The sequence below is a fragment of the Nerophis ophidion genome, linkage group LG20, assembly GCF_033978795.1.
Source record: "Nerophis ophidion isolate RoL-2023_Sa linkage group LG20, RoL_Noph_v1.0, whole genome shotgun sequence".
Classification (NCBI taxonomy): domain Eukaryota; kingdom Metazoa; phylum Chordata; class Actinopteri; order Syngnathiformes; family Syngnathidae; genus Nerophis; species Nerophis ophidion.
Window position 1 is genome coordinate 22,266,595 of NC_084630.1, and position 25,692 is coordinate 22,292,286.

At 35.8% G+C, this 25,692-nt stretch overlaps 1 protein-coding gene across 2 annotated transcripts in view; it reads right to left on the reverse strand.

Annotated features, from left to right (window-relative positions):
• Positions 1 to 25,692, reverse strand: part of ctnna2 (catenin (cadherin-associated protein), alpha 2) — an 820,127-nt gene that overhangs the window by 201,110 nt on the left and 593,325 nt on the right. The window lies entirely within an intron of this gene.

The following is a 25,692-nucleotide window of genomic DNA, read 5'->3' on the forward strand; positions in this document are numbered from 1 at the left end:
TTATATAACACATAATTAGTATGATTGAGCGAGTGTGAGTGCACCATAAAATAGGGCCAAATCTTTAATAAATGTGTCTGGTATTGATCTGTTAAATGATGACATGAATCAACAAAAAATGAAAAAAAAACCTAAATATAACAGTTAGGGAAACACGTTTTTGGGGGGGGGGTTTTCCCCTAAAAGAGACCTCGACTCAGACAAGGTTTGAGTGCTGAACTGCTCACCAAAAACACCCAAATGAATGAAGAAGGTTTTCCATCTCAATGGGATTGTTTCCTGGTTAAAAAAAATAAAAAAAATAAATAATATTAAAAAAAAAGAAAAAAAAAGACAGACGGGTCATGGAAACTGTGGAAATGTAAAACATTTTTTATTTTGATTAATCGCCATTAAATGTCCTCCTTGTACCTTATTTCTAACATCAAATGAAGTATTTCAATCGGCTGAATTACCAAACATATTGTGCAGGTTTTTTTTCTTTTTTTACCCAGAATTTATAAGCTGCGGCACGAGAACATCTGTGAAGCACTTTACTTTTACAGCACGGTAGTAGCAAATGTTAAACTTACAGCATAATGAAAGGTTAACGACCATGGGAAAAGAGCAGAACATGCATTTTACCTTGTGTGTCATATCATTGGGACAATTAAATCCCAGACTGTCTGAGCTCTTATGTCATTTGAAATAACTATTTGGGGGGAAATAAATAGAATGGTGTGTAGTATAAGGCAAGATTATACTACTGGGTTATTTTTAAACATGATTCATTTTTAAACTCGGTTTATTCATGGTTAATTGTAGGTTATTACTCGCTTGCGTGACTAAAATATATAGAAAAAAATACATTTTTAAATAATTATTCAGGGAAAATTAATAGAATTGTGTGTAGTATAAGGCAAGACTATACAACTGGGTTATTTTTACATGATTAATTTTTAAACTCAGTTTATTCATGGTTAATTGTAGGTTATTACTTTCTTGCGTGATTAAAATTAAAAGAAAAAATACATTTTTAAATAATTATTCGGGGAAAATAAATAGAAATTGTGTGTAGTATAAGGCAAGACTATACAACTGGGTTATTTTTTACACATGATTCATTTTTAAACTCAGTTTATTCATGGTTAATTGTAGGTTATTATTGGCTTGCGTAATTAAAACACACAAAAATATATTAATTATTATTTGGGGGAAAATAAATAGAATGGTGTCTAGTAAATAAAATATATTTTTAAAAGTACATTTTTAAAAAATTATTTGGAGGAAAATAAATACAATTGTGTCTAGTATAAAGCAAAACTATACAACTGGGTTATTTTTACACATGATTCATTTTTAAACTCAGATTATTCAGGGTTAATTGTAGGTTATTACTCACTTGCTTAATTACAATATATTACAAAAAAAGAAATTTTTAAATAATTATTTGGGGTAAAATAAATAGAATTGTGTGTAGTATAAGGCAATACTATACAACTGGGTTATTTTTACACATGATTCGTTTTTAAACTCAGCTTATTCATGAATAATTGTGGGTTATCACTTTCTTGCGTGATTAAAATTAAAAGAAAAAATACATTTTTAAATAATTATTTAGAGAAAAATAAATGCAATTGTCTCTAGTATAAGGCAAGACTATACAACTGGGTTATTTTTACACATGATTCATTTTCAAACTTAGCTTATTTTTGGTTAACTGTAGGTTATTACTCGCTTCTGTGATTAAAATTAAAAGAAAAAAATAATTTTTAAATAATTATTTGGGGTAAAATAAATAAAATTGTGTGTAGTATAAGGCAAGACTATACAACTGGGTTATTTTTACACATGATTCATTTTTAAACTCACTTTATTCATGGTTAATTGTAGGTTATTATTTGCTTGCGTAATTAAAACACACAAAAAAATATTAATAATTATTTATGGGAAAATAAATAGAATGGTGTCTAGTAAATAAAATATCTTTTAAAAAGTACATTTTCAAAAAATTATTTGGCGTAAAATAAATAAAATTGTGTGTAGTATAAGGCAAGACTATACAACTGGGTTATTTTTACACATGATTCGTTTTTAAACTCAGATTATTCATGAATAATTGTGGGTTATCACTTTATTGCGTGATTAAAATTAAAAGAAAAAATACATTTTTAAATAATTATTTAGAGAAAAATAAATACAATTGTCTCTAGTATAAGGCAAGACTATACAACTGGGTTATTTTTACACATGATTCATTTTTAAACTCAGTTTATTTTTGGTTAACTGTAGGTTATTACTCGCTTGCGTGATTAAAATTAAAAGAAAAAATTAATTTTTAAATAATTATTTGGGGTAAAATAAATAAAATTGTGTGTAGTATAAGGCAAGACTATACAACTGGGTTATTTTTACACATGATTCATTTTTAAACTCGGTTTATTCATGGTTAATTGTAGGTTATTACTTTCTTGCGTGATTGAAATTAAAAGAAAAAATACATTTTTAAATAATTATTCGGGGAAAATTAATAGAAATTGTGTGTAGTATAAGGCAAGACTATACAACTGGGTTATTTTTTACACATGATTCATTTTTAAACTCAGTTTATTCATGGTTAATTGTAGGTTATTATTTGCTTGCGTAATTAAAACACACAAAAATATATTAATTATTATTTGGGGGAAAATAAATAGAATGGTGTCTAGTAAATAAAATATATTTTAAAAAGTACATTTTTTAAAAATTATTTGGAGGAAAATAAATACAATTGTGTCTAGTATAAAGCAAGACTATACAACTGGGTTCTTTTTACACATGATTCATTTTTAAACTCAGATTATTCAGGGTTAATTGTAGGTTATTACTCACTTGCTTAATTACAATATATTACAAAAAAAACACATTTTTTAATAATTATTTGGGGTAAAATAAATAGAATTGTGTGTAGTATAAGGCAATACTATACAACTGGGTTATTTTTACACATGATTCGTTTTTAAACTCAGATTATTCATGAATAATTGTGGGTTATCACTTTCTTGCGTGATTAAAATTAAAAGAAAAAATACATTTTTAAATAATTATTTAGAGAAAAATAAATACAATTGTCTCTAGTATAAGGCAAGACTATACAACTGGGTTATTTTTACACATGATTCATTTTTAAACTCAGTTTATTTTTGGTTAACTGTAGGTTATTACTCGCTTGCGTGATTAAAATTAAAAGAAAAAATTAATTTTTAAATAATTATTTGGGGTAAAATAAATACAATGGTGTGTAGTATAAGGCAATACTATACAACTGGGTTATTTTTACACATGATTCATTTTTAAACTCAGTTTATTCATGGTTAATTGTAGGTTATTACTCGCTTGCGTAATTAAAACACAAAAAAATATTAATAATTATTTATGGGAAAATAAATAGAATGTTGTCTAGTAAATAAAATATCTTTTAAAAAGTACATTTTCAAAAAATTATTTGGCGTAAAATAAATAAAATTGTGTGTAGTATAAGGCGAGACTATACAACTGGGTTATTTTTACACATGATTCATTTTTAAACTCAAATTATTCAGGGTTAATTGTAGGTTATTACTCACTTGCTTAATTACAATATATTACAAAAAAAATACAGTTTTAAATAATTATTTGGGGTAAAATAAATAGAATTGTGTGTAGTATAAGGCAAGACTATACAACTGGGTTATTTTTACACATGATTCGTTTTTAAACTCAGATTATTCATGAATAATTGTGGTTTATCACTTTATTGCGTGATTAAAATTAAAAGAAAAAATACATTTTTAAATAATTATTTAGAGAAAAATAAATACAATTGTCTCTAGTATAAGGCAAGACTATACAACTGGGTTATTTTTACACATGATTCATTTTTAAACTCAGTTTATTTTTGGTTAACTGTAGGTTATTACTCGCTGGCGTGATTAAAATTAAAAGAAAAAAATAATTTTTAAATAATTATTTGGGGTAAAATAAATAAAATTGTGTGTAGTATAAGGCAAGACTATACAACTGGGTTATTTTTAAACATGATTCATTTTTAAACTCGGTTTATTCATGGTTAATTGTAGGTTATTACTCGCCTGCGTGACTAAAATATATAGAAAAAAATACATTTTTAAATAATTATTCAGGGAAAATAAATAGAATTGTGTGTAGTATAAGGCAAGACTATACAACTGGGTTATTTTTACATGATTCATTTTTAAACTCAAATTACTCATGGTTAATTGTAAGTTATTACTTTCTTGCGTGATTAAAATTAAAAGAAAAAATACTTTTTAAAATAATTATTTGGAGAAAAATAAATAAAATTGTGTGTAGTATAAGGCAAGACTATACAACTGGGTTATTTTTACACATGATTCATTTTTAAACTCAGTTTATTCATGGTTAATTGTAGGTTATTATTTGCTTGCGTAATTAAAACACACAAAAAAATATTAATAATTATTTACGGGAAAATAAATAGAATGGTGTCTAGTGAATAAAAAGTACATTTTTAAAAAATTATTTGGCGTAAAATAAATAAAATAATGTGTAGTATAAGGCAAGACTATACAACTGGGTTATTTTTACACATGATTCATTTTTAAACTCAAATTATTCAGGGTTAATTGTAGGTTATTACTCACTTGCTTAATTACATTATATTACAAAAAAAAAAAAAAAATTAAATAATTATTTGGGGAAAAATAAATAGAAGTGTGTCTAGTATAAAGCAAGATTATATACTACTGGGTTATTTTAACACAAGATTCATTTTTAAACTCAGTTTATTTTTGGTTAAATGTAGGTTATTATTCACTTGCGTGATTAAAATATATAGAGAAAAATACATTTTTAAATAATTATTCGGGGAAAATAAATAGAATTGTGTGTAGTATAAGGCAAGACTATACAACTGGGTTATTTTTACACATGATTCATTTTTAAAATCAGATTATACATTGTTAATTGTAGGTTATTACTCGCTTGCGTGATTAAAACACACACAAAAATAATAATAATTATTAGGGGGAAAATAAATAGAATGGTGTCTAGTAAATGAAATATATTTTAAAAAGTACATTTTTTTAAAAATATTTGGAGGAAAATAAATAAAATTGTGTCTAGTATAAAGCAAGACTATACAACTGGGTTATTTTTACACATGATTCATTTTTAAACTCAAATTATTCAGGGTTAATTATAGGTTATTACTTGCTTGCGTGATTAAACTCACTTGCATAAATAGAATATATTACAAAAAAAGTACATTTTTAAATAACTATTTGTGGGAAAATAAATACAATTGTGTGGAGTATAAGGCAAGACTATACAACTGGGTTATTTTTACACATGATTCATTTTTAAACTCAAATTATTCATGGTTAATTGTAGGTTATTACTTGCTTTAGTGATTAAAATATATATAAAAAACACATTTTTAAATAATTATTCGGGGAAATAAAATAGAATTGTGTGGAGTATAAAGCAAGATTATACAACTGGGTTATTTTTACACATAATTCATTTTTAAACTCAGATTATTTATGGTTAATAGTAGGTTATTACTCGCTTGCGTGATTAAAATATATTAAAAAAATACATTTTTAAATAATTATTCGGGGAAAATAAATACAATTGTGTGGAGTATAAGGCAAGACTATACAACTGGGTTATTTTTACACATGATTCATTTTTAAACTCAAATTATTCATGGTTAATTGTAGGTTATTACTTGCTTTAGTGATTAAAATATATATAAAAAACACATTTTTAAATAATTATTCGGGGAAAATAAATAGAATTGTGTGGAGTATAAAGCAAGATTATACAACTGGGTTATTTTTACACATAATTCATTTTTAAACTCAGATTATTTATGGTTAATAGTAAATTACTCGCTTGCGTGATTAAAATATATTAAAAAAATAAATTTTTAAATAATTATTCGGGGAAAATAAATAGAATTGTGTGTAGTATAAGGCAAGACTATACAACTGGGTTATTTTTACACATGATTCATTTTTAAACTCAGATCATTCATGGTTAATTGTAGGTTATTACTTGCTTACGTAATTAAAACACACACAAAAAATATTAATAATTATTTGGGGGAAAATAAATAGAATGGTGTCTAGTAAATAAAATATATTTTAAAAAGTACATTTTTAAAAAATTATTTGGAGGAAAATAAATACAATCGTGTCTAGTATAAAGCAAGACTATACAACTGGGTTATTTTTACACATGATTCATTTTTAAACTCGGATTATTCATGGTTAATTGTAGGTTATTACTCACTTGCGTGATTAAAATTAAAATAAATAATACATTTTTAAATAAATTTGGTGTAAAATAAATAGAATTGTGTGTAGTATAAGGCAAGACTATACAACTGGGTTATTTTTTACACATGATTCATTTTTAAACTCAGATTATTCATGGTTAATTGTAGGTTATTACTTGCTTGCGTAATTAAAATATATATTTTTTTAAATACATTTCTAAATAATAAAAAATGATAGTACAAAATACAATAAAATAGCCTAATATTTAATAACAAATGCAATGTTTTTGTCAAAATGTCATCCAAGATGATGTTTTACGTGGTTTACTCGAACACAGGGCTTTGAGTGGCTTAAAACCTGGTAACCCATCCATCCATTTTCCATCCATCCATCCATCTATTTTCTACCGCTTATTCCCTTCGGGGTCGCAGGGGGTGCAGGAGCCTATCTCAGCTACAATCGGGCGGAAGGTGGCGTACACCCTGGACAAGTCGCCACCTCATCACAAGGCCAAAACCTGGTAACAGTTTGACCTAAAGTCCCGACGGGCTGTGTGTTGAAGTGAAATGTGTCAAGGAGCACACCACTTGCCGTCTCCTCACCCATCTTTGCACTGAAATATTCAAGTGACCTACCAAAAAATGGACGTACAACCAAACATCGTACGCAAGGGTGGAAATTCGGATGTAATGTGCGCACAAATCCGAGCACTTTTCTTCGTTTAAATGGCAATGAACGTGCAAATTGACCGCATACGTTTGCAAGACTGGGCACGTCCATACCGGGCGTAGGCCACGCCCCCTCCTGAATATGCAAATCATATTGAAAGACAGTACAACTTTAGACAAGGTGGGTGACCCTGATTACCCCCAATATCAATTGACCTTGTGTAACTCCCAAGAACATGAGAACATACAATAAGTAGCCTGCTGACAGCCAGATTGAAGTTTCTAGTTAAATTAAGTAATATTCGGTCCGCCATCTTGTTTTATTTTTCAACATGCCAGCATATCAAAAAAGGATATGACGGACTTTGACTCTTGTTTGCGTACTCAAATTTATTATCAAAACCCAGCAGAGTTTCTCGCGGTAGCGGCCGTACGTGTCAAACCTTCGGTGAAGGTTGGACGATTACGTACAATACTGATCGCGATTATTTTGATGGGTATTGTTGTCACAATTCGTTACACGATTAGTCTTTTATTTGAAATCACCAATATTTATCGTACCCGAAAAATATAATTTAAAAAACGGATATAAATTAGTAAAGATCAAACGACATAAACATAAAATAATAATAATAACAACAAATGTCAATAACAATAACAACATGATAAAACAATACAATTCAGAGTTTACGTTTGAATTGTTTTTAGTTCCATTTCTTAGCTTTTAGACTTATTTTACAACCAAAAATTGTGTCCTTTTTGTGTCACATAAAATATAAAAAAATGTTTCTTAATTAAATGCAGAATCTCTCACATTTATTGGTGCGTTACACCATTGGACATATTGTAGGTCAAAGCATACTAATTGTGTAAACGTATAAATAACTTGTTAAAATATGTAAGCACAGCCCCTTCACAATTTTATTGTGAAGAGCGCGGGTAAATGTGCTGCTGTCATGTTTGTACGTTAATGTTACAGCCATGATGTCGTTTACAACAACACAACAGATGAGATGTGTTGTGTGTGTGTGTGTGTGTATGATTGTTTGTACATTGTTACATCCATGATGACCACAGAACACTTTTCCACTTTGCATCAGTCCATCTTAGATGAACTTAGGCCCAGTGAAGCCGGTGGGTGTTTCCCGGTGTTGTTGATAAATTTTTTTCACTTCACATAGGAGAGTTTTAACTTGCATTTACAGATGTAGCGACCAACTGTAATTACTGACAGTGGTTTTCTGAAGTGTTCCTGAGCCCATGTGGTGATATCCTTTACACGCTGATGTGGCTGTTTGGTGCAGTACCGCCTGAGGGATCCAAGGTGCGTGATATCATGGCTTATATGCAGTGATTTCTCCAGATTCTCTGAATCTTTTAAAGATATTACGGAGCGTAGATGGTAAAATCCTAAATTCCTTTCAATAGCTGCTTGAGAAATGTTGTTCTTTAACAATTTGCTCAGGCATTTGTTGACAAAGTGGTGACCCTCGCCCCGTCCTTGTTTGTGAATAAGTGAGCATTTTATGGAAGCTGCTTTTATACCCAATCATAACACCCACCTGTTCCCAATTAGCCTGTTCACCTGTGGGATGTTCCAAATAAGTGTTTTGACGAGCATTCCTCAACTTCCTCAGTCTTTTTTGCCACTTGTGCCAGCTTTTTTTAAACATATTGCAGCCATCAAATTCCAAATAAGCTAATATTTGCAAAAAATAACAATATTTACCAGTTCGAATGGACCGCTCGCCTGTGCATCAGTTGGGGACATCGCTGCCTGCGCTGCTGACCCGTTTCTACTCAAGATGATCTCCTGCTGGCCCCACTATGGACTGGACTCTCACTATAATGTTGGATCCACTATGGACTGGACTCTCACTATTATGTTAGATCCACTATGGACTGGACTCTCACTATTATGTTGGATCCACTATGGACTGGACTCTCACTATTATGTTAGATCCACTATGGACTGGACTCTCACTATTATGTTAGATCCACTTTGGACTGGACTTTCACAATATTATGTTGGATCCACTTTGGACTGGACTTTCACAATATTATGTTAGATCCACTATGGACTGGACTCACACACTATTATGTTAGATACACTATGGACTGGACTTTTAGAATATTATGTTAGATCCACTACGGACTGGACTCTCACACTATTATGGTAGATCCACTATGGACTGAACTCTCAGTATTATGTTAGATCCACTATGGACTGGACTCTCACACTATTATGTTAGATCCACTATGGACAGGACTCTCACTATTATGTTAGATCCACTATGGACTGGACTCTCACTATTATGTTAGATCCACTATGGACTGGACTCTCACACTATTATGTTAGATCCACTATGGACTGAACTGTCACTATTATGTTAGATCCACTATGAACTGGACTCTCACACTATTATGTTGGATCCACTATGAACTGGACTCTCACACTATCATGTTAGATCCACTATGGACTGAACTCTCACTATTATGTTGGATCCACTATGGACTGGACTCTCACTATTATGTTAGATCCACTATGGACTGGACTCTCACTATTATGTTCGATCCACTATGGACTGGACTCTCACACTATTATGTTAGATCCACTATGGACTGAACTGTCACTATTATGTTAGATCCACTATGAACTGGACTCTCACACTATTATGTTAGATCCACTATGGACTGGACTCTTACTATTATCTTAGATTCACTATGGAATGGATTCTCACTATTATGTTAGATCCACTATGGACTGGACTCTCACTATTATGTTAGATCCGCTATGGACTGGATTCTCACTATTATGTTAGATCCACTATGGACTGGACTCTCACTATTATGTTAGATCCACTATGGACTGGACTCTCACACTATTATGTTAGATCCACTATGGACTGGATTCTCACAAATATGTTAGATCCACTATGGACTGGACTCTCACTATTATGTTAGATCCACTATGGACTGGACTCTCACTATTATGTTAGATCCACTATGGACTGGACTCTCACTATGATGTTAGATCCACTATGGACTGGACTCTCACACTATTATGTTAGATCCACTGTGGACTGGACTTTCACACTATTATGTTAGATCCACTATGGACAGGACTTTCTCACTAATAATATGTTAGACCCACTCGGCGTCCATTGCATCCAGTCTCCCATAGGTGGGGGGGTCACCCACATCTGTGGTCCTCTCCAAGGTTTCTCATCGTTATCCCACTGGGTGGAGTTTTTCTTTGCCCTGAAGTGGGATCTGAAACCGAGGATGTCGTTGTGGCTCGTGCAGCCCTTTGAGACAATTGTGGTTTAGAGCTATATAAATAAACATCGATTGATTGATTGATTAATGCATCGGCCAAAGAATGAATTCTACATCCTTGTGGCCATCTTTTTTTACATTGTTGAAATCCCAGGTTGGCAAAGTCTGTGTTGCCGACCCAACAAGACAACCAGGAGTGAGAGGTGCTAAACTAAAGAGAGCAGACGTCTCCTTTCGCCCCAGTCCTGAATGACGAAGTGGCTAAAATCTTCTTAGCGGGCTTCACTCATCGCCCCTGATTCCACTTCGACTCAGCATTTGGGTTCGCCATGAACTTGTTCTTTCATTTTCATCGCGGGAGCAAAACACAAAAACATCAATCAATCAATGATTATTTATATAGCCCTAAATCACTAGTGCCTGAAGAATCTTGTGTAGACAAAGAAAGAAGGTCTTGGCACCAATTTTTCCGACCTTAGGGCACACCCGATTAAAAAGATGCGGGTCTAGTCAGGTCTGTTGTAGTACAAAAGGCACACTGGATTATAAGCTGCAATAAAGTTAAAGTAGCAATAATGCCATATTTAACTGAATTGCCGCCGGGACGCTAATTAATTTAAAACCTCTTCTCACTCCAGCGTTTGCCAAAGGCATGCGGTAAATTTAGGCCTACGCTTATAAATTTGAGTGTGATGTAAGGATACCATCATGAAAAGCACAGTTAAAAAAAAAAACTTATTATGGTCGTACCTTTACTTATAAATGAAGTCCATGCGCAGCTCCTTCTGTTCAAAAGCATCGATAACTTGTTTATATAAGTCTTCCTTATCTTTCTTCAGTTTTAAAAGTCTCTCTGTCTCAATGGAAATCTTCCTTTATTACACCCTGCTTCGATTGGAAGTCCAGTTTAAGAAAATTGTTTTATTTTAGATATGTAATCCTCCATGTTATGGACTCTCACACTATTTTGTTAGATCCACTATGGACTAGACTCTCACATTATTATGTTAGATCCACTATGGACTGGACTATCACACTACTATGTTAGATCCACTATGGACTGGACTATCACTATTATGTTAGATCCACTATGGACTGGACTATCACACTATTATGTTAGATCCACTATGGATTGGACTCTCACACTATTATGTTAGATCCACTATGGACTGGACTATCACACTATTATGTTAAATCCACTATGGACTGGACTCTCACACTATTATGCTAGATCCACTATGGACTGGACTCTCATTATTATGTTAGATCCACTATGGACTGGAGACTCACTTTTATGTTAGATCCACTATGGACTGAACTCTCACTATTATGTTAGATCCAATATGGACTGGACTCTCACACTATTATGTTAGATCCACTATGGACTGGAGACTCACTTTTATGTTAGATCCACTATGGACTGAACTCTCACTATTATGTTAGATCCAATATGGACTGGACTCTCACACTATTATGCTAGATCCACTATGGACTGGACTATCACACTATTATGTTAGATCCACTATGGACTGAACTCTCACTATTTTGCAATATCCACTTTGAAGGCTCGTAAAATCATAACCAAAGCAGTTATTAAAACTTTTTTGTCAACTTTTAATCAGAAGGGTTCAATCTCTCTGCTGTGAGAGTTTGAAGCCGACACAACAAACGCGCTCAGAGGAGATAGTGTTTGAAAAAAAGGTGATGGGTTTTTACAAAAATTTTGTTTTGAAGGGGTGATTGCCAACTTACTGTTGATTTTCGCTAAAGTATGTAAATGAATGAAATGTAGGTCTAAGTGAGACCTACACAGAGGTTTTTGTTTCGTGTCTCTACAACATTCCTATTGGAAGTTACAAGCAGTTTTGTCTGTGATGTCTTCCCAAGAGCACAGGAGTGTAATTAGTAGTCAGGCAGTACTTTCTGATCCATCTTACTCAATTGTTCTTGTATACTTCCTTCCAACACCAGCACCTGACTCCTAGTCTTTAATTAGCATTAACGAGGTATTTTAAAAGGAACACATTGAGCTTCATGCATCATGTAAGATGAGATAGTTTCAAACTGGAGTGGAAAAGCAAAGTAAGCGAGGTGTCCTCCCATGACAGCGGCAAGCGGCCAGTTGTTTGTTGCTCTAATTATTGCTGGCCCAATTATCTCTCCTAACAAACACTCAGCTGTTAAGTTGTCACCTTCTGTAAATGGTAAATAAAAAGAGAATACAATGATTTGCAAATCCTTTTCAAATTATATTCAATTGAATAGACTGCAAAGACAATATAGTTAACGTTCCAACTGGCGAACTTTGGCATTTTCTGCAAATATTAGCTCATTTGGAATTTGATGCCTGCATCGTGTTTCAAAAAAGCTGGCACAAGTGGCAAAAAAGACTGATAAAGTTGAGGAAGGCTCATCAAACACTTATTTGAAACATCCCACTGGTGAACAGGCTAATTGGGAACAGGTGGGTGCCATGATTGGGTATAAAAGCAGCTTCCGTGAAATGCTTAGTCATTCAAAAAACAAGGACGGGTCGAGGGTCACCACTTTGTCAACAAATGCCTGAGCTAATTGTTTAAGAACAACATTTCCCAACCAAGCATTGGAAGGAATTTTGGGATTTCACCATCCACGCTCAGTAATGTCATCTAAAGGTTCAGAGAATGTGGAGAAATCACTGCACGTAAGCCATGATATTATGCACCTTTCATCCCTCAGGTGCTATTGCATCAAAAAGCCACATCAGTGTGTAAAAGATATCACCACATGGGCTCGGGAACACTTCAGAAAACCGCTGTCAGTAACTACAGTTGGTCGCTACATCTGTAAGTGCAAGTTAAAACTCTACTATGCAAAGCCAAAGCCATTTATCAACAACATCCAGAAATGCCGCCGGTCGGACGCCTACTAACAGATCTTTAAGTAATAACTTCACACTACTTTATATTAGAAATGGCACCAGCGGAAGATAAATGCTACATAAGAAGGTGGAGAAACAGAAGAAGCGTATTACTATGGGGTCACCACGGACTACGATGGTGGACTCGCCATATTTTCAGGACTTACAGATCCCAAATACACATCAGCAAGTAACAGAGGGTAAGAAAACTATTGTATTCTACCTTTGTTTGTCCTTATTTATACTTTCTTATTAAATTATGTGATAGTGTTCTTAAGTCAACTCATTGGTGTGATTTTCAATCTATCAAGATAACAATATATATATATATCAAAATCAAATTACAAGATGTACTAACATCATGTGTTGTTGTTTTTGTTGTTGTTGTTTTTGTACATATATAGCATAAATGTACATGGATACAAATAATTGCTACTGCGAGATTTACTGTCCATATGATGTCAGATGAATAATAATAATAAAAAGAATAATACATTTTACTTATATGGCGCCTTTCCGGGCACTCAAGGACACCGTACAAAATCAAAATAATCAAACTGGATTAAAAAAAAACGTGCTGTCAGGTGGCTTAACCATAAGATGTTCAAATACAAAGTAATAAAATAAAATGAGTTTGAATATTTCTCTTTTGGTCTATGCTTTCTATGTGATTTCGGTGTGGTTCCTGTATATTTTGATCATTTCCATGGTGAAAATCGCGGAAATTCGGTGTTTCCTGATCAAAATAACGCCGCAGACGAGAAGTGAGGCAGACACATGTGGTGCCTCCAGGGCTACATACAGTGTGGATTGAAGAAAAAAACCTCCAAAGGTATCTGTGCCTCACCTGGTGTTTAGTATATATATATATATATATATATATATATTTATATATATATATATATATATATATATATATATATATATATATATATATATATATATATATATATATATATATATATATATATCCAATATTATTACAGTTGACTAGCACATGGTGACAGCAGATTGTCTGGCATGTGTACAGTTGAGTGGCCATGCGATGGCATAGAAAGTCCTTAGTCACTTCCAGATGGATGATCTCCTAATCCATGATGGAAGGTGAAGCCTTCTGTGAAGGAACAGTACTACCCCCCCCCCTCCCCCCCACACACACATAAAGCCGCCTCTCTCAATCTTGTGACATTTCAGAAAGATAAGTGATGAACTTGAACGCCGGCCGTATGCGTGGCCCGAGAAAAAGACACGACCACAGAAAAGGGGAGCAGTGTGTGTGTGTGTGTGTGTGTGTAAGCGTGTAATTGAGCGAGGGGGAAAGTGAAATGTCCACGGCAGTGAATAGAGCCTGCAGGATGTGCAGCGATACTGGCATGCAGGGAGTGAGCGCTGTTGGTGGCAGCCGTTTAATAACAACAATGTTAAAGAGATGTCAAATTAGCAAAAATGTCAGACCGATTAGTTTGTGTTTAGAATAAAAACTGTTATTAAAGGTTTCTGAACAGTACAAATGAAAATAATTGAAACAATACTATACATATATATGTGTATATATATATATATATATATATATATATATATATATATATATATATATATATATATATATATATATATATTTCAATCAATCAATCAATCAATGTTTACTTATATAGCCCTAAATCACTAGTGTCTCAAAGGGCTGCACAAACCACTACGACATCCTCGGTAGGCCCACATAAGGGCAAGGAAAACTCACACCCAGTGGGACGTCGGTGACAATGATGAGTTAAACCAAGACAGGGCTAAGTCTGACATACCAATTCGTGTTTTGATACACTCTAATAAAATATTATGATCGACGGTAACGAAAGCAGCGCTAAGATCGAGAAGCAGCAACATAGATGACGAATCAGAATCCATCGTTCACAATAGATCATTAGTCACTTTTGCGAGGGCTGTCTCCGTGGAGTGATTTGCCCTGAAACCGGATTGAAAGGTTTCACGTGTGTGTGTGTGTGTATATATATATATATATATATATGTATATATATATATATATATATATATATATATATATATATATATATATATATATATATATATATATATATAGGGCTGCAAACCTTTGTGTGCCCCACGATTTGATTCAATATCGATTCTTGGGGTCGCGATTCGATTATATATATTTTTTTGATTTAACACGATTCTCGATTCAAAAACGATATTTTTCCGATTCAAAACGATTCTGTATTCATTCAATACATAAGATTTCACCAGGATCTACCCCAGTCTGCTGATATGCTAGCAGAGTAGTAGATTTTTGTTAAAAGCTTTTATAATTGTAAAAGACAATGTCAATGAGATATTTTGAATCACTGCTATGCTGAAATTATAACTAATATTGATACTGTTGTTGATAATATTCATTTTTGTTTCACTACTTTTGGTTTGTTAAGTGTAGTGTTTGTGTCTCCTCTCAATTGCTCTGTTTATTGCAGTTCTGAGTGTTGCTGGCTCAGGTTTGCTTTTGGAATTGGATTACTTTGTTATGGTATTGATGTGTAGTGTTTTGTTGGACTTATAAAAAGAAAAAAAAAAGAAAAATATAAAAAAAATGTCTCGATTTTTTAAAAATGCGAATCGATTCTGAATCGCACAACGTGAGAATAGTGATTCAAATTCGAATAGATTTTTTCCCACACCCCTAATATATATATGTATATATATATATATATATATATATATATGAATTATATAAAAAATGCTATAAAAACAAAACCGTGATTAGTGATTAATCATGACTAATCCAAACGTGATTAATTTTGTTTTTTAAATAATAATTTGAAAGCACTAATTTGTATGCAAGTGTATTGCAGGTTTCTACTGAGTTCATGTATTACCACAGACTGAAGACATAGACAAATGATTTTTTATTAAGAACATTTGCCCAAAAGAAATAATAAAAATGACTCCCAGATCATAATCATGATCGCTGCAGGATATTTGAGAAGAAAATCCAAGCTCAATGACTGACTCATGACTGAGTGTTACTGTGCTTTATTACCGGGGGGAGCTATCGATTTACTGTTTTTGTGAATGAGCGAGGAGTTGCAAAAAAGACAAAAAAAAGCATGAACAATGGAGGCGAGAACACGGGCACGGAATAACACGTCGCTGTTGGTGACTGTGATATTACTCAGAAATAGCAGGCAACCTTGAGCCTGCAGAAGACACCACCCTCCTCTGTCACTTACCAGGTCAAATCCAGCCAGCATTAACAATGTTTGCCAGAAAAAGTCCCAACACACTAATATAGTTTTCCTTAGTCCATTTTCAAAGTGTGGTCACCTTGCATTGATTAGTTCATCACTTTTCATATACAGTAGATCTCTGCAGAGTCACACACAGTCCTGCTCAAAAGTGTACGTACACTTGTAAAGAACATCATGTCATGGCTGTCTTCAGTTTCCAATCATTTCTACAACTCTTGTTTTTTTTGTGATGTAGTGTTTGGAGCACACACATGTTGCTCACTAAAAAACTTCATGAAGTTTGCTTCTTTTATAATAATAATAATAGATTTTATTTGTAAAGAAAGAAAAAAGCACTTTACGGTGAGCAGACAACCTCAAAGTGCCACAGTGTAAAAATAATAATAGTAATAATAAAAAGATAATAAAAAAGAATAAAATATAAAACTGGAAACAGCCCAATAGTTAGAACCAAAATGCACGTTTACAAAAAGGCTTTTTTTTTTAAAAGGATGGGTTTTCAAGCCTTTTTTAAAAGCATCCGCAGTCTGAGGTGCCCTCAGGTGGTCAGGGAGAGCGTTCCACAGACGGGGAGCAGCGGAAAACAAAGCTTCTTTTATGAATTCAATATCCATCCACAAGCTCCTGGCAAGCTTCTGCTTGAAATTTTGACCACTCCTCTTGACAAAATTGGTGCAGTTCAGCTAAATGTGTTGCTTTTCTGACATGGACCTGTTTCTTAAGCATTGTCCACACCTTTAAGTCCGGACTTGGGGAAGGCCATTCTACAAAAAATCATTCTAGCCTAATTTAGGCATCCCTTTACAACTTTTGAGGTGTGTTTGGGGTCATTGTCCTGATGGAACACCCAACTGCGCCCAAGACCCAAACTCCGGACTGATGATTTAGGTAGGTTGTCCTGAAGAATTTGGAGGTCATTGTCCCATTTACTCTCTGTAAAGGAGCAGTTCCATTGGCAGCAAAACAGGCCCAGAGCATAATACTACCACCACCATGCTTGACGGTAGGTGTGGTGTTCCTGGGATTAAAGGCCTCAACTCATATTGATGGGTACTGTGGCCAAACAGCTCGATTTTTTTCCCCATCATTATCTTTGTCCATGTGAGGTCAGATGAAACAAACATGGAGCTGTTTGACCACAATACCCAGCAATATGTTTGGAGGAGAAAAGGTGAGGCCTTTCATCCCAGGAACACCATACATACCGTCAAGTATGGTGGTGGTAGTATTATGCTCTGGGCCTGTTTTGCTGCCAAAGGAACTGGTGTAGTATGTGGAGGTATGTGGAGGAGGGCGTGGTCAACGCTGGCTTTTAAACACAGCTGACAGGTGATTAGATTGCCCAGCTGGGCATTATTGTCTAATCACCGGTTATTTGTATTAGTAGCAGCCGGGAGCAGAAAGGGGAGGATGGCTTGGAGAGACGGTGGACTGAAAAGTTGGGAATCGTACTACTCTTCAAAAGCTTTGTAGAACTGTGAACGTTGGACTCCCGTACAAGTGTGTGATCAGCAGAACCCACTGGGGGGGGGGGGGAAACGTCTACAGGGCTACATGAATAAACTTTGATTGATTCATTGAAAATTATAATATATTTTTTAAATGACTTGATATAAAAATGGCGATGAATAAGAATTGTGATTCAGAAGTGAATCGACTTGTTTTTGCCCGCCTAGATTCACCTGCACGAACACCACTAAATGACTCACAAAATGGACCAATTAGCATCACTGCCATACTTGCCAACCCTCCCGGATTTTCTGGAAGACTGCCGAAATTCAGCGTCTATCCCGAAAACCTCCCCAGACAAATTTTTTCCCGAAAATCTCCCGAAATTTAGGCTTGAGCTGGGGGCCACGCCCCCTCCAGCTCCATGCGGACCTGAGTGACGTGTCGACAGCCTGTTTTCACGTCCGCTTTCCCACAATAAAAACAGCGTTCCTGCCCAATGACGTTCTAACTGTAGAATGATCGAGGGCGAGTACTTGGTTACTTATGTGGGATTATTGTTAGGCAGTTTCATTAACGTCCCTCCCAGCGCGGTAACAACACACAACAACAGCAGCCGCGTTTTCATCTACCGTAAAGCAGTTCGTCTGCCGTAAACAGCAATGTTGTGACACTCTTAAGCAAGACAATACTGCCATCCACTGTACGTTTTGGACCATGCTATGGAGAGATGGAAGATTCCGGACTCTAGTGCCAAATCTGGCCCGCCGTGTAATTTAATTTGGCCCTTGAGGCAATATCAATTTAGCATTAGAGGTGGCCCGCCGGTGTTATACAGCGTCGGTGCCGCTGTAACACCGCATTCACCGCTAATACTCATACTTGCCAACCCTCCTAATTTTCCCGGTAGACTCCTGAAGTTCAGTGCCCCTCCTGAAAATCTCCCATGGCAACCATTCTCCCGAATTTATACCGATTTCCACCTGGACAACTACATTGGGGGCTTGCATTTAAGGCACTGCCTTGAGCGTTCTGTACACCTGTCGTCACGTCCGCTTTTCCTCCACACACGCACAAGGCATACTTGGTCAACAACCAAACAGGTCACACTGAGGGTGGCCGTATAAACAACTTTAGCACTGTTACAAATATGCGCCACACTGTGAACCCACACCAAACAAGAATGACAAACACATTTCGGTGTCACGCCTGTAAGTTATGTTTTGGTTTTGGTCACGCTATGTTTAGTTTTTGGACATTCAGTCACGTTTTGCACTTCCTGGTTTTGTTTGTTTCCATGTCAACTCATTAGTTTTCACCTGTCACGTCCCTGTTCTCAGCCTCACACCTGTTTTCACTAATGATCATAGCTATTTAAGTCACTCTTTTTCTTGTCTTCGTCCTGGGATCTTCTCACACTCGCACGCACCCTACCCATGCTGTTCAAACCATCACGTCCTCGTCCACAGTTCCATGCCGTGTAAGTTTATGTATTTATGCCACAGTGCACTCTTTTGTTTCATGTCTTTAGTCTTGCCATCGTGCTGTTTAAGTTTATAGTTAAAGTGTCTTTCATGCCAACGAGCAGGTGTTTTTGTTTCACGTTTATACTGTTTAGCCAAGTTTCTTCCTCCATTGTGAGCGCTTTTTGTTGTTTATTTGTTTACTAAATAAACAACCATGTACTCACATCCACGCCGCACTCGTGCTGATTCTCATCTGCATCGAAGAAACAATCCACGTCCAAGCCACGTTGTGACATTCGGGTGAACATCCGCACCGTAAAACAACAGAACAAATACCCAGAACCCCTTGCAGCACTAACTCTTCCGGGAAACTTCCAGCAAACTCACCAATAATTAACGTTTTATTCATGCGTTTTCTCTTGCTACTTCAAGGCTTGAATGTTTGGTTCATTCATTATTGTTATTTTATTTTCAAATGTATTATTAGCCAGTGGAAAAAATATGATATTTACCTCAGAAGATTGCAAATAGAAAAAAAGGCATACATTTTTTATTTAAATTGTGTTTAAATCTTATTTGATATGCCATTGATATTTTTTAAATTATTATTATTATTATTTGAAACTGGATTTTGCATGTCACTATAAAGTTATATAAGCCTTGCTTGTTCAATATTTAATGCAAAACTTGTTTGGGTCCCTATTAAAAGGTTCATTTGTTCAACCTTGGCCCGCGGCTTTGTTCCGTTTAAAATTTTGGCCCACTCTGTATTTGAGTTTGACATCCCTGCTCTAGTGCATTTGATGAAAGCACTTTTGTGTGTGCCACACAGCAATCCATCACCAGAGCATGGTTAGAAAAATAGTGACAGAGAATAGAACAAGGATGGACAATTCAACCCTTAACTCAACAATGAGTAGATGAGTGTGTATATGTATATATATATATATATATATATATATATATATATACTCCTCCTCTCTTAACCACGCCCCCAACCACGCCCTTGCCCCACCCCCGACCACACCTGAAATCGGAGGTCTCAAGGTTGGCAAGTATGATGAATGCTGAGCACTTTTGGTGAACGTGTTAATCCCAGGGAAATAGAATAATACAAAAAGAGAAGTAGCACTGTAAAAAAGAGCAGATATGATGAGACAAAGAGAGTGCGCAAGATAAGCAATAAACTACCTGCACTCGCCTAATGAATCAGAAGTGGGCGGAGCTTGTGTTAATTCTGCATTGGTACCCTCTCGTTAGGAAGGATGCTCTGGTTTCCATAATAACAAATGCTAGCTCTTCTTTTGCACCACCAAGCCTTTCCCAGCTTCCTCGGTCCTTGCAGCAGACACACGACACAGACACACTCCACAGCGCTCACGTGGAGAGAAAAAAGGAGCAAATGAGGCTCCGTGTGATTAATAGAACTCATTTCCAGGAGATTTGACTCGGCGATGACAGCCCACTTCACCTCAGAAGCCTTTTGATTATCAGATTTTAGCCAGAGGCAAAATGTTGAAGTGCTCACAAGGCCAACCTTTCTTTGTTTTTACTCCTCAAAGGAACTGCACTGCACTTGTTTCATCCAATCAAAAAGCAAATTAAACTCAATAAATACAAATCATTGTAAAAAAAAACTATAATAACAACATATAGTGGCTATGTTTCCTTATTATTCTTTTTTCCTTATTATTTTACTATTATTAGTATTATTATTAATAATTTTAACACCCATTCCACAAAAAAATAAGTTATTTACTGTACATTTTGCTGACTTGGCAAATGTGATGACAACATTAAAATACAGTAGTGTAGTAGCCTTAAGTATTCATCAAGTACCATCATAATGACAACATTGAGATACAGTAGTGTAGTAGACCTAAGTATTCATCAAGTACCACCTTAATGACAACATTAAATACAGTAGTGTAGTAGACCTAAGTATTCATCGAGTACCACCGTAATGACTACATTAAAATACAGTAGTCTAGTAGACCTAAGTAACCATCAAGTACCATCATAATGAGAACATTAAAATACAGTAGTGTAGTGGACCTAAGTATTCATTAAGTACCACCATAATGACTACATTAAAATACAGTAGTGTAGTGGACCAAAGTATTCATCAAGTACCACCATAATGACAACATTGACATACAGTAGTGTAGTAGACCTAAGTATCCATCAAGTACCACCATAATGACTACATTTAAATACAGTACTGTAGTGGACCTAAGTATTCATCAAGTACCACCATAATGACAACATTAAAATACATTAGTGTAGTAGACCTAAGTATTCATCAAGTACCACCATGACATTAAAATACAGTAATGTAGTAGACCTAAGTATTCATCAAATACCACCATAATGACAACATTAAAATACAGTAGTGTAGTAGACCTAAGTATTCATCGAGTACTACCATAATGACAACATTAAATACAGTAGTGTAGTAGACCTAAGTATTCATCAATTACCACCATAATGACAACATTAAATACAGTAGTGTAGTAGACCTAAGTATTCATCAAGTACCACCATAATGACAACATTAAATACAGTAGTGTAGTAGACCTAAGTATTCATCAAGTACCACCATAATGACAACATAAAAATACAGTAGTGTAGTAGACCTAAGTATTCATCAAGTACCACCATAATGACAACATTAAAATACAGTAGTGTAGTAGACCTAAGTATTCATCAAGTACCACCATAATGACAACAATAAAATACAGTAGTGTAGTAGACTTAAGTATTCATCAAGTACCACCATAATGACAACAATAAAATACAGTAGTGTAGTAGTATCTTTAATGTTTTCATTGTGATGAGACCAGGGATATGCAAAGAGGAGAAGACACTACCTCATACATACAGGTTTTGGAGCAACATATGCCAAGCAACATTTTCATGGACGCCCCTGCTTATTTCAGCATGACGACGCCAAGCCACGTGTTACAACAGTGTGGCTTCATAGTAAAAGTGTGCCGGTACTAGACTGGCCTGCATGTAGTCCAGACATTGAAAATGTGTGGTGCAATATGAAGGCTAAAATATGAGGCAGGAGACTGTTGAACAACTTAAGCTGTACATCAAGCAAGAATGGGAAAAAATTCCACTTCAAAAATGTGTCTCCTCAGTTCCCAAACCTTTACCTAGTGTTGTTGAAAGGAAAGGCCATGTAACACATTGGTAAAAATGACTTTTTTACAATGTGTTGCTGCAATAAAATTCTAAGTTAACGATTATGTGCACAAAATAACAGCGTTTTTTCTGTGTGAACATTAAATATCTTTCTGGAGGGGGGCGTGGCCTGCGGGCCTGCTGCTGAGTGGGGTCTGCAAAGACACACCCCGTTCCTGTCGGCCTCGAAGACAGCAACAAGTGAGTGGATGGCCCAGGTGGGCTTGGTTATCTAATCACATGTATTAGCAGCAGCCAGTACAAGACTTGCAGTTTGGAGCTGGAGTGGGAGCCAGAGTGAGAGAGACCGAGACACAGATGCAGAAAAAACATTTGCTGGAAAGCAATACACGTTCACGACTTTATGGAAATAAAACAAGCGTTGTAACCCTGATCCGGGCTCTCCTGGCAGCGTTTGGTGGTCCCAGGAACCCACACCATTGTATTCTCTTTTTATTTACCATTTACACAACGTGACAATTTTACTGGTTTTGTACTTTATATTGTGAAAAAACTTTCACTAAAACCCATTGTTCATATTTACATTGTTTTACTATGCATCTTTGCTATGACTAACCCTGTCCGAGAGACAATTAAGTGTGTATGTCATTGTTCCACTCTATTTTATTGACATGTTTTCATATATTTAATCCCTGGTAAAAGTCCTGTAAACATGCTCCAACATCCCCACATGGAAGTGTCCAATATCCCCATGTGGAAGTGTCCAACATCCCCACACGGAAGTGTCCAATATCCCCATGTGGAAGTGTTCAACATCCCCACATGGAAGTGTCCAATATCCCCATGTGGAAGTGTCCAACATCCCCATGTGGAAGTGTCCAACATCCCCACATGGAAGTGTCCAATATCCCCATGTGGAAGTGTCCAAGATCCCCATGTGGAAGTGTCCAACATCCCCACATGGAAGTGTCCAATATCCCCATGTGGAAGTGTCCAATATCCCCATGTGGAAGTGTCCAACATCCCCATGTGGAAGTGTCTAACATCCCCACATGGAAGTGTCCGATATCCCCATGTGGAAGTGTCCAATATCCCTAAGTGGAAATGTCCAATATCCCCACGTGGAAGTGTCCAATTTCCCCATGTGGAAGTGTCCAACATCCCCAAGTGGAAGTGTCCAATATCCCCATGTGGAAGTGTCCAACATCCCCAAGTGGAAATGTCCAATATCCCCATGTGGAAGTGTCCAACATCCCCAAGTGGAAGTGTCCAATATCCCCATGTGGAAATGTCCAACATCCCCAAGTGGAAATGTCCAATATCCCCATGTGGAAGTGTCCAATATCCCCAAGTGGAAGTGTCCAATATCCCCATGTGGAAGTGTCGAACATCCCCATGTGGAAGTGTCCAACATCCCCATGTGGAAGTGTCCAATATCCCCATGTGGAAGTGTCCAACATCCCCATGTGGAAGTGTCCAATATCCCCATGTGGAAGTGTCCAATATCCCCATGTGGAAGTGTCCAACATCCCCATGTGGAAGTGTCCAACATCCCCATGTGGAAGTGTCCAACATCCCCATGTGGAAGTGTCCAACATCCCCTTGTGGAAGTGTCCAACATCCCCATGTGGAAGTGTCCAATATCCCCATGTGGAAGTGTCCAACATCCCCATGTGGAAGTGTCCAATATCCCCACGTGGAAGTGTCCAATATCCCCATGTGGAAGTGTCCAATACCCCCAAGTGGACACTCCATGTCATGCGCCTAAATGCGACTCTGTGTAAAACCCCGCTTCTTCACAAGGACATTGTTGTGTCCCCCAGGTGCCAGAGACTCCTAATCTTTGACAAGAAAAGACGTGCGCGTGTTGCTGCTATGTAAACATCACTGCCACTGATTTAGCACATGTTAATATTACATGAGAGAGCGGGCCCTTTGATGATGGAAGTGAACACTGGAACTAGGACTTTTCTCCTCGGGGGAAGTGGAACAGGCCCTTGGAGATGTAAATCACTTCCAATTAGTTGCATTTTTTTTTTAATTATTATTGTTGTTCAAAACACACACTCTATCCTCTTCTCATACACACCGTAAATTCCGGAGTATAAGTCGCTACTTTTTTTCCTCACGGCTATTTTATAGTTCACAATTAAATGCACAAACACACACACACACACACACACACACACACACACACACACACACACACTCACACACACACACACACACACACACACACACACGCACACACACACACACAAACACACACACACACATCATTTAGTAAGACTTTTAGCACCGTATGGACTCACCATCAACATGACCTTTGGACTGTACATGCACTGTAAATGTATAATGTATCTATATTATTCACCTGTGAATAATGCTGTATAATAGACTGTATTTATATTATTCACATGTGAATATTGCTGTAAAATAGACTGTATTTATGTTATTCACATTTGAATAACGCTGTATAATAGGCTGTATTTATGTTTTTAACATGTGATTAATGCTGTATAATGACTGTATTTTATGTTATTCACATGTTAGTAATGCTGTATGATAGAATGTATTTATATTATTCACATGTGAATAATGCTGTATAATAGACTGTATTTATATTATTCACATGTGAATAATGCTGTATAATAGACTGTATTTATGTTATTCACATGTGAATAATGCTGTATAATAGACTGTATTTGTATCATTCACATGTGAATAACGCTGTATAATAGACTATATTTATGCTATTCACATGTGAATAATGCTGTATAATACTGTATATATGTTATTCGCATGTGAATAATGTTGTATAATAGACTGTATTTATGTTATTCACAAGTGAATATTGCTGTACAATAGACTGTATTTATGTTATTCACATGTGAATAACGCTGTATAATAGACTGTATTTATATTATTCACATGTGAATGCACAATACGAAGGTCCTGCAGTCCTGGGTTCAAATCCAGGCTCGGGATCTTTCTGTGTGGAGTTTGCATGTCCTCCCCGTGAATGCGTGGGTTCCCTCCGGGTACTCCGGCTTCCTCCCACTTCCAAAGACATGCACCTGGGGATAGGTTGATTGGCAACACTAAATGGTCCCTAGTGTGTGAATGTGAGTGTGAATGTTGTCCGTCTATCTGTGTTGGCCCTGCGATGAGGTGGCGACTTGTCCAGGGTGTACCCCGCCTTCCGCCCGATTGTAGCTGAGATAGGCGCCAGCGCCCCCCGCGACC